Raw genomic sequence first — 9372 nt, 5'->3', positions numbered from 1 at the left:
ACGGGCATGTTATCGTATCCTCTGGCTCATGTTTGTAACTGATCGGAACAGGTGCAGGTGAACAGCCTTAATTCGGAAAAAAACTGAAGGGCAGCTTGCGAAGCAAATTCATCTGGAGAAAGACGAAGGGCAAGACGAATACTCTCGGCATAGTCTTTGACGGATGGCTTGCGTTCCATGGAATGAAATACACGCCACAAGTGGCGATTGCCGACAGGAGTACTGAGTTGAGAACACCACTCTGTCCAGCGCTTGTGCAGAAGGCGTTTAGAATACCGACGGGCTTTAGCGGTGACTCTATGAAGTTCCGTTCGTGCATTCTGGTCTGAAGGATGCTGAGTGATGTACACGCCCAGCTGTTTGCGCCTTGCCCAGAGATTGAGGTGAATTCAGGATTTGGTTGGTCTTCGTTGACAGTAGAAGAAACTGTGTTCTGAGTTAAGACAAGCATGTAGCGGCAGCCCTACCCCCGGAGGACGCTGTTTTCAGTTTTCCCGACGTGGGGACGTGCCTCTGAACTGGCCCAGATGATGACGGGCGGCGGGGCGAAGAGAACCGCCTTGCGGATGGCAATCAGGACTAGCGTCGCTGCGAGGTCGAAGATTGCACGTTATTAGCCAAGTACTGTTCAATAACCCGTGGTCTTTCACAGTAGCGTGGTCGAGGTGCGTCAGGTGAAAACCCCCTTAAACCCATTCTGCGGTAGGGGCAGTGGCGGAGGATGTGGCCGGGCTCCCCGCAGAGGTAACAGAGCGACCGATTGTTTGGCGTACGCCAAACCTGCGCTTTGCGCACGGGTGGCCTGAACTCCTGCAGCACGGAGGGTACAGTTGCGACTGGCTCCTGCAGGTATGGCACAGGAGCGACGGGGGAAAAAGCTCGCATCGCTGGCCCGGGACTTCGTAGCGCCTCGCTGTACGTCATAACGGAGGGCGCCGGGTGTGGAGCTGGGGTGGCTGCGCAACTCGTCGGATTTCTTCGCGGACCACGTCCGTTACGGCAGCGACGCTGACATGTTGAGCTTCAAAGCGAAGTTTCGCCAGTTCCTCGCGCACAAGGCTTCTTACAAGCTCCCGAAGATCCTCAGCGGGCAGCGACGTAGATGTGCACTGGGAAGCGGCTGCTACAGTAGCCTGACGTCCGTAGTGGGCGCCCCGTTCCTGCAGAGAGCGCTCGATACCCATTGCCTCCTTGGTGAAGTCGGACACTGTTCGTGGCGGGTCACGGACCAGTCCAGCAAATAGCTGCTCTTTTACGCCACGCATTAAGTGGCGTAGCTTGTGGGCTTCGGGAATAGCAGGGTCGGCCCGATTGAACAGTCGCGTCATGTCCTCTATGGGCATCGCGACGCTCTCATTCGGCTGCTGTGTTCTTTAGCGCAGGGCTTTTTCAGCCTTCTCATTTCTTTCGCTGCTGGTAAATGTCGCTACCAGCTCTCGACGAAAAGCCTCCCAGGTGGTAAAGGAAGCTTCGTGGTTCTCAAACCACGTTTTAGCCGAGTCCTGCAGCGCAAAGTAGACGTTGCGCAGCTTGCGCTCGCCGTCCCACTCTTTGAAACCCGCCACTCGGTCAAAGCTGGCCAACCAGTCTTCGACGTCCTCAAACCTCTCATTGTGGAATGATGGGGCGACCGAGGCGTATGAAGGATGAACGGTGGGGCATTCCTGGAATGCTTACTTGTCTGGCTAGCCGTTGCGGACGTCAGGGCCCTTGCTGGTCTCGCGAGTTGGCCGAACTCTGGCTGTAGGCCATGCAGGCGGCGGCTCGCCTTGTGGACTGGTGTTGTAGCCACGAGTTGAGAACTGACGTAAAGAGTGTCCTCAATGTCAGCGTACATGGACCGTTATCCAGCGGGTCCACCAAATATGTCACCGACAAACGGGCAAAGCACTCAAACCAGATTTAATTAGACGTGCTGGGAGTGCAAGACAGCAGGGAGCTCGAGCGAGGAAGAAGGCGAATACCCTAGCCCCTCGAGTGCGCAAGGAATGGCAAGTCCTGTCTAAAACAGTACGGCCGCGGTATGGCGCCACTGGATTTCTCGGTACTGTGGCAACATTTTCTTTGATAATTACCTGCTTAAAGATCCTGTATGTTCCCAGTGCTGATTTCGTCAGCATTCCTAATAACGTGAGAGGTGAATGTGAATAACAATACTGCCGCGAATCACTGTAGTGTTTGTTCATGCCCAACAGAAGACACAAGCGGCGCCTTCTACCACATGAATTTCGCACTATTGTGATTTACAGCCACCTTATCTATATCCGGTATATATATGTACTCGTTAAATCACTTAATAATTTTCTTAAACGTGTGCATCTCAACACAGCGAATTACTTAACAGTATCCGCAACCCCCTGCGACAAACCGCTCGGCCGTAATGGCCGTCTGAAGGCCCTCGGAATGCACGGTTTGGGGGCGGAAAGGTAGTGGTTGCGAATCCCACACATATTTTGCGCTTCATCTCAAATAGTAATTTTATTCTCAGGAACATGCCAAGTCATTTGACATCACTTCGAACATTCTGCGTCAAACAGGTGGCCTGCAAATTTTATGCAAATGGTGGTCCAGGAGGGGTCACACTTCTATGGCCGCTATAGTGGCACATATATAGCGGATCGAAAGCATAGTTATTATCTAAGGCACTATGCGCCCACTGTTTTTAGGTGGTATATTGGGGTCATGTTTTTACTGTTTTGGTCAATTTTACCTTCTTTGCAGACGGACACGTCCTTGACAAACGTGAGTAGTGATAGCTAACGCTCTTAAAATTCGAACACTCGTGAGAAGCACGACAGCCAACAGCTAAAACGATGACGCGTGCGGCGATTCCCTATGTGACTTAAGTCAGTGATACCCTCTCGTGTACATTCTGAGAGCTCGGAGCGCTCATCGCACACGTGCCATCAAGCAAGCTCCGAGCCAAAATTATCCATGTAAGGGATCCCCTGCCACATGACAAGTTCCCTGGTGTGCTTTACCGAATTCCATGCAACGACTGCACCTCCATCTATATCGGGGAAACCAGGAACTTCCACCGACGCTCCAAAAATCATCAATGCAATGTCAAGAACAACCGGGCATGAAAGAATGCGATTGGGGAACATGTGCAGACAACCGGTGATGAGATAGGCTGAGGTGCGGCGGCAATCGATGCACCAGAAAAGAACCAGCGTAACAAGGCTACGTGTAGAGTCCTTAATTATCCAAACACCGCCTGACACATTGAACATGAATAAAGGCACAGTTGACCCAATCTATGGTAAAAGATCACGAAGAATCCTGTAAGCTATGTAAGCGTCTTCCCTTTTCCGAGACAGTCTTACTGAGAACAAGGGTCGCGTATTGGACCTGAACCGTCATTTCCGTTTATGTTTGGCTAGGTCAGTGACCCAGCATTCGCCTGTTTGTAATGCGCTAGGCAGAACAAGCCATTAGCTCTTGCTCCAAAGAGAAATGCTGCAATACCATTGACGTTGTGGAACGAATCAAGTTAATTGATTCTTCAACATGGTTTCGTCATCTGAACTGTGGACATTCTTTGCAACGGCCGTAAGCACTATCACGGCGGATGGAACACGTATAATGATGAAAATTCGGCCTGGTTTATGCAACAAAACGCGTTAGAAATCCGGAGTGAGCAGCAGTTTGAGCTTTCATGCTGCCAGCTGCAGCGCTTTGTTCTGAAAACTTAACTTTTAAAAATGACCTGCGAACTTGCTCTTGAGAATTGTTTGAAAGCACTTGTGGCACTTTTGATCTTCCTTTGTACTCGCCGTGGCTTTTGTATTTGGCTGAACCATCAGTTCAACTTTCCCTTGACTCGAGATAACCATCTCTTCAACGAGGGTCTATGTTGGTGTGTGTCCACAGAGAGTTCTGCGCCTATGTGGCCCCTTTTACACCACAGCTGTGACCACGGTACAAGGAGTCTGCAGAACTACACATTTCCAAAACCCCCGGCACATGCGAGCTTTGTTTAATAAAGGCTAAAACAAAGATAACGTGAGATATAAATGTGCATAACAATACTGCTGGCGAATCACTATAGTGTTTGTTCATGCCCATGACCTTCGGAACGCGGGTTTATTATTCTGTTTGTGGCACGAGATGCGACAAGATTTATCTCGAATTATCGCAGCTACATGTAAGTGCTTTCACATTGTACGCGATTAATGCAGTTGAATATGGCGCCTTATTTTGAAGGTTCCTTAGCAGTTCTAAAATTAATTGCGGCCGTAAGAAGCTGGCTGTGCATTTACGGCTGCAGAGCACATTTGTATGTATCGCGACCGCCGAGTTGTCCAGTTATTTGTGGGCGCAAGACTGCCACACAAACAGCTCGTTTAAGAAGCACTTCAGTCTCCTCATCCATCGACGACGGTTGGTTCACCGTCACGAAACGATACGTATGATCTGTGCCTTTGAAATGTAGCCTTTATGCACTTTCATTAGCTGCAGTATACTTGTGGACGTTTGAATTATACTCACTGTCGGCGAGAAAGCATGTGAGATACATTCCTTATTTGCAGCAGGAAAGAATAAGACGCGAAACAAGCAACGTAGATTCACAAGCGTAGTCGTTATGGTGGCGCATCATCTGTAAGAGACTCATAGAGGGCTCTAAGAATTATTCTCTCTGCTTTCAACGACGCAACCGATATGTTGAGGGCGGAGGGAGGCTCTTAGACCGCGCTAATAATGCCATGCCACTTGTTCAAGAAATGCAAAAAATCCAGCTTATCAACTCTGCTATCGAGAGCAAGCCTGAATTTTCGTAACACTCCTTTATTTCACAGCAATGGTGGTAGCAGGCCTTACGCGATCGCAGCACCCTTCAGCCGAAGCCAAGTGCTTCCCATGGGTGCTGTCTTCGCGTTTGCTCGGTAACATCTCTGGCGCGTGTTGTGCGAACACTCAAGGTGCGGCGCCACGGGGCTAACCGCACAGGGACGCCATGCAGGCCTCGCTGATGCGGCCTTCCGCATCCTGGGGCCCCTCCTGGACGCGCTCGGTGGCCTGGGGCTCTGCCCTGGCGTCGGCGTAGGCGGCATCGACGGTCGGCGCGGCTGCGCTCTCTGAAAACAAGACAGGTGGAAAGGGCAGGCGGCGCCAAACCAGCTAGCGCTCGAAACGGCTTGGAATTAGCCGTGTTAGCTACCCCGCTTCTAGAGTGAACTAGCGCCGTTGGACTGTACAGACTGCAAACTTCGGATCGGTTGTTTTCTACGGGGCTCCAGAGCACTGACCTCCGAGGCAGTAGTATACCACTGCCTCGACCGCTGTTTGTTTTTGGAACTTCCTAACGGCCTTTCATTATTAGTTGTGGCCGGTGTGCCGCGTCGCTGCAGTTGTCGAATACAGGGCAATAAATTTAACCACACGCTTCATTAAGAAAATGAAATTGTAATTGTTTACGCTCTGCTGCGCTACGTGCTAAATTCGGTGATAGCTGTCGTCATGCGGCTGCAGGTGCATTGCGCTTCAGGCCTACAGAAGAGTCTATGACCTGCAGAGTTTATGAAAGGCTGGGTTTACACGTGCAAGGGGAACATTCGCCAGGGAAAGTTCCATATAACGGCATTGGCTGTAAAAGGCTGTAATAGTTCTCTGAACAACTCCGCACTGCGGAAGGGGGGAGAAGGAAGGAAAGAGGGGCATGACATGACATAATTAAGAAAAGTTCTGATATATCCTTGAGAGTGTTGGTAAGCGCTAGGAAAGTACAGAAAGGGACGAACACACAGGACGAAGCGCTCAAGGATGTACAGTATTTCCATCTAGCCCCTGTAGTAGCTCTTTTGCCGATTTATACAAGCACGTCACATATGTGTCGGATCGCAGCTGTGAATCGAGACCCGCGTTGCTTAGGATTTTTGCACCCGATTTGCAGGTAGAGATTAGCAAGCCTCTGGCGAACTCCCGGGTATTAGGTCCGGTGGCAATGACCTCGTGTAACACACGTCCCTCAAGCGGCCAACAGCATCCTTTCGCAGGGGTACATGAGAAATTGGGATAAAATGTCCCAAGGACTCATGAATTTGACACGAAACACAGTTTCCAGAGTCTGCACGATGAATCAGATGAAAGTACTGTCACGCCAAAGCTACGCCCAACCTAACTCTATGCTCTGAATTCTGTGCGGAATTTTAAAAGCCACGTTCGGATGCTGTCTTTGCAACCAGCCGAGTCGATTGACTACCTGCTCCTGGTGCCTTGCCATCGTACTGCGCGTTAATGAGGAAAGAAGGCCAAGTAGTAACTGGGTTTTCGTGACGAGCGGGACATACTCAGTATAGGAAATCTGAGAATTCAGTGGCGCACGGGGGAAGGAAACGAAATATCCGCAAAAGCCAATAGCCTGATATAAATCTAATGAAGGCCCCTGTTTTTCGTGCAGACACCGCAGTTAGTACACACTCGCATATTGTCTGAGAGAAATAAATAAAAGTAAACTTATCAAACTAAAGGTCTTATGTAATCGGGGCTCGATTAAGATCGTCGCTGTCGCAGGTGACGAAGTGCCAGAGAGGACCGAGGGCAGCAAAACACACACGTGCGTTTAGGTTTCCGTCTTGGCACCCCCTAGCGGTCGGGACGGTGCATCACTAATCAACATACGTAGCCTTCAGGCATTCAGGCACGCCAATTTTTTAACGGTGCATTCGCCTGCTGCAAAAAGGTGCAGGTTCCTGTAATCTGCGTAAAAGTTATTGTCAACGCGATTATAACACTGATGCGTTCTTATTTCCGCGGTTTTGCGATGCCGGAGTAACTTGTTTTTTTAAGTATCGTCTGCCTCTAACGCGCAGTGAAGGATCTTTTAATTGAGCTGAATACAAACACGAAATATTTTTTCCAACGCTTCAGAATAAGATGCGCCAGTTGCTGGTTTGTTACTTTCAGTACCATCATTATGCTATCATTTTATCGACAGCCTTAGGATCGGCTTCACGCAGGGCATATAAGCATGAAAGTCAACAGAAGTTTCTTTTCTAGGTCAACAACATGATCGTTCAAAGTGCAGGTGTGCTGGGCGATGTCTGTGGTTGCAAGTTAAACTACGAAGTTTTGTTTACCGCTGTGCAACATTTCACAATTTACGTATAACAATTCTATAGGTCCACAAAACAAAGATCTTTGTTTACATGACCCGAATAAATCGATAAAAAGCACGGCCATGTGGTTTATGGTTTATGGCGGTTTAATGATCCGAACCGAATCAGTCTAACGGGATACCATTCGGGAGGGATCCGGAAATTTCGACCACCTGGGGTTCTTTAACATGAACTGACATCGCACAATAAACGGGACTCTAGCATTTAGCCTCCATCGAAATGCGAACGCTGCGGCCGGGATTGAATCCGTGTTTTTGGGTCAGAAGCCAAGCGCCATAATCACTGAGCCCACCGCCGTGGCTCGCAGTGCCATATATTAGAAATAAAAAAGATTGGTTAATGGGAGCCTTAGTCCGCTAGGCAAAGCTTCGGAAAAAGGTCTTGTTTTGTAGGGTTGTGCAAACATAGCTATTTGAAAGCAAACCAAATGCAAATAGTGTACGTTTTATACGAAATAGAATACTAACACTGTATAGCTAGAAACCGAATCAAATACGAATAGAAAAGTGAGATTACCGATGCACATATCAATGTTCTATCAAACGTCTGCTATACCCAAGAGAGTGATAAAGCGTACTCCTATTATCACAGCTGGTTGGGGTGATTATTCATATAACAAAACAAGTGATGGGGTAGATGACAGTTAAAAAACAGTAAAGGGGACTGTATTTGCAGCGAACTACAGAGCTTTGCGTCATAAATATATAGCTGAGGAGACCTCGGTGGAATCTACGTAGAAAGGCACCGCTTGAATACGTCACCGCTTGACTTAGTAACGCTGGTTCTATTGAGTTACCCACGCGTTCATTTTTGTCAATCAATAGGGCTTTTCATGATCTCGCAGAAATGACAGCAGCTTGGCAGCGTCGCTTGAATTTATGGTGCCACTGTTTGTTAAAGCTGAAACTGTGAGACGTCGCCTTATATGAAAAGAAATACCAGTGGGTACGTTTCCGCCGTAATTAAAGTTTTATCTACGAAACTAAAACACGCTCATTGACTTTAGTTCCGAAACCACTGCTGGCGTGTGAAAAGAAAGATTGTGGTGAAACGAGCAAAACAACTGAAGATTATACACTCTGGAAATTATTACATGACCTTGGAGTGGTCGGGTTGAGGGCTTCGGATAAATTTGAACCCATTGGAATCCTTAGGACGCACCGAAAAAGTATAGTGCACAGCCGCTTTTGTGTTCCGTCCCTAATAAAGCGTGTGCGAAATCGCCCACAATCGGAACCTTTAGCTCATGCTCAGCTGCAGAAAGCGCTTCTACTGCGACCCCCCCCCCCCCCCCCCCTCCATGCCGGAAGCGAATAGGACATAACAAAAAATAGCTGGTCGCTTGTGCCAATTATGCCACTACTTTATAAATGGGGCGTCTTACCTGTCAAAAGGAAGCCGAAGATGGCTAGGCCAACAAGGAGTGCTTTCAGCTGCATTGCTGTCGATATGAAAAGACTGTGGTGAGAGGAGACTAGGTACAAGTCGATGTAGTGATCATGGGGGTCATTTGTTCAAATAAAAACCACTTGTAATAAACTTCTATTCTCTGAAAGGAGAGCACTTTTACAAAGAACCATCGCTCTATTGGCTATGCTACTCCAAAGTAAGTGTTACGCATTACGATTTCAGAGTAAATTTCCGCCTACTGCGGCATTCTTGAAATGCGTTCATGAAATACAAAAATGCGGGGCTCCACGCTGGTTTGTGCAATTTGGAAGGCTTTTTATGCTCAGGTCCACAAGAAATTTGACTCGTTGTTTGCAACTGTAACCCTTTACACTTGAAATGAGGGAGTGAACTTCATTCTTCTTGTAGAGCTGACTCTCTAGTGGCCGCTCTTTTACAAAAAGACCATGAGACAGTCTATAGGCTGTCTATAGGCTTCTGTATATGGAGATAACGTTAGAACCATATGGACGAACTTTAGAGAACAGTCGATAGGCAATAGAAATCCTATAGATTGTGTTTAGATAATCTATAGATTTATGTCCATGCACTTTTAGTAGACTTTAGACTAATCTATAGATTATGGCCATACACATTTAGTAGACTTTTGTCTACAGACTGACCATAGACAGGGTAGGCAAAAAGAGATATCTATAGGATGTCGATAGAGCCTGCAAGAAGCCTGTAGAAGCCTATAGCCTATAAAATGTATATACACGATTTTTATAAGGGCTGACAGACTGTTTCTGTTCGCTGATTACAGATTTGTGAGATACGTTTCACCGAAATGAAATCGGTTCAAGTC

At 47.9% G+C, this 9372-nt stretch overlaps 1 long non-coding RNA gene across 1 annotated transcript; it reads right to left on the bottom strand.

The window, feature by feature from the left end:
• Positions 1 to 4797: 4797 nt before the first annotated feature.
• Positions 4798 to 8653, bottom strand: LOC144119333 (uncharacterized). The gene is made up of 2 exons (XR_013312337.1): positions 8503 to 8653; positions 4798 to 5078 (listed from the first exon to the last, which is right to left on the bottom strand). It is a non-coding gene; the product is annotated as an uncharacterized LOC144119333 (long non-coding RNA).
• Between the last annotated feature and the right edge of the window lie 719 nt (positions 8654 to 9372).

The sequence above is a fragment of the Amblyomma americanum genome, chromosome 2 (assembly GCF_052857255.1).
Source record: "Amblyomma americanum isolate KBUSLIRL-KWMA chromosome 2, ASM5285725v1, whole genome shotgun sequence".
In the NCBI taxonomy this organism is placed as follows: Eukaryota; Metazoa; Arthropoda; class Arachnida; order Ixodida; family Ixodidae; genus Amblyomma; species Amblyomma americanum.
This window is presented reverse-complemented; position numbering and strand designations above follow the sequence as displayed.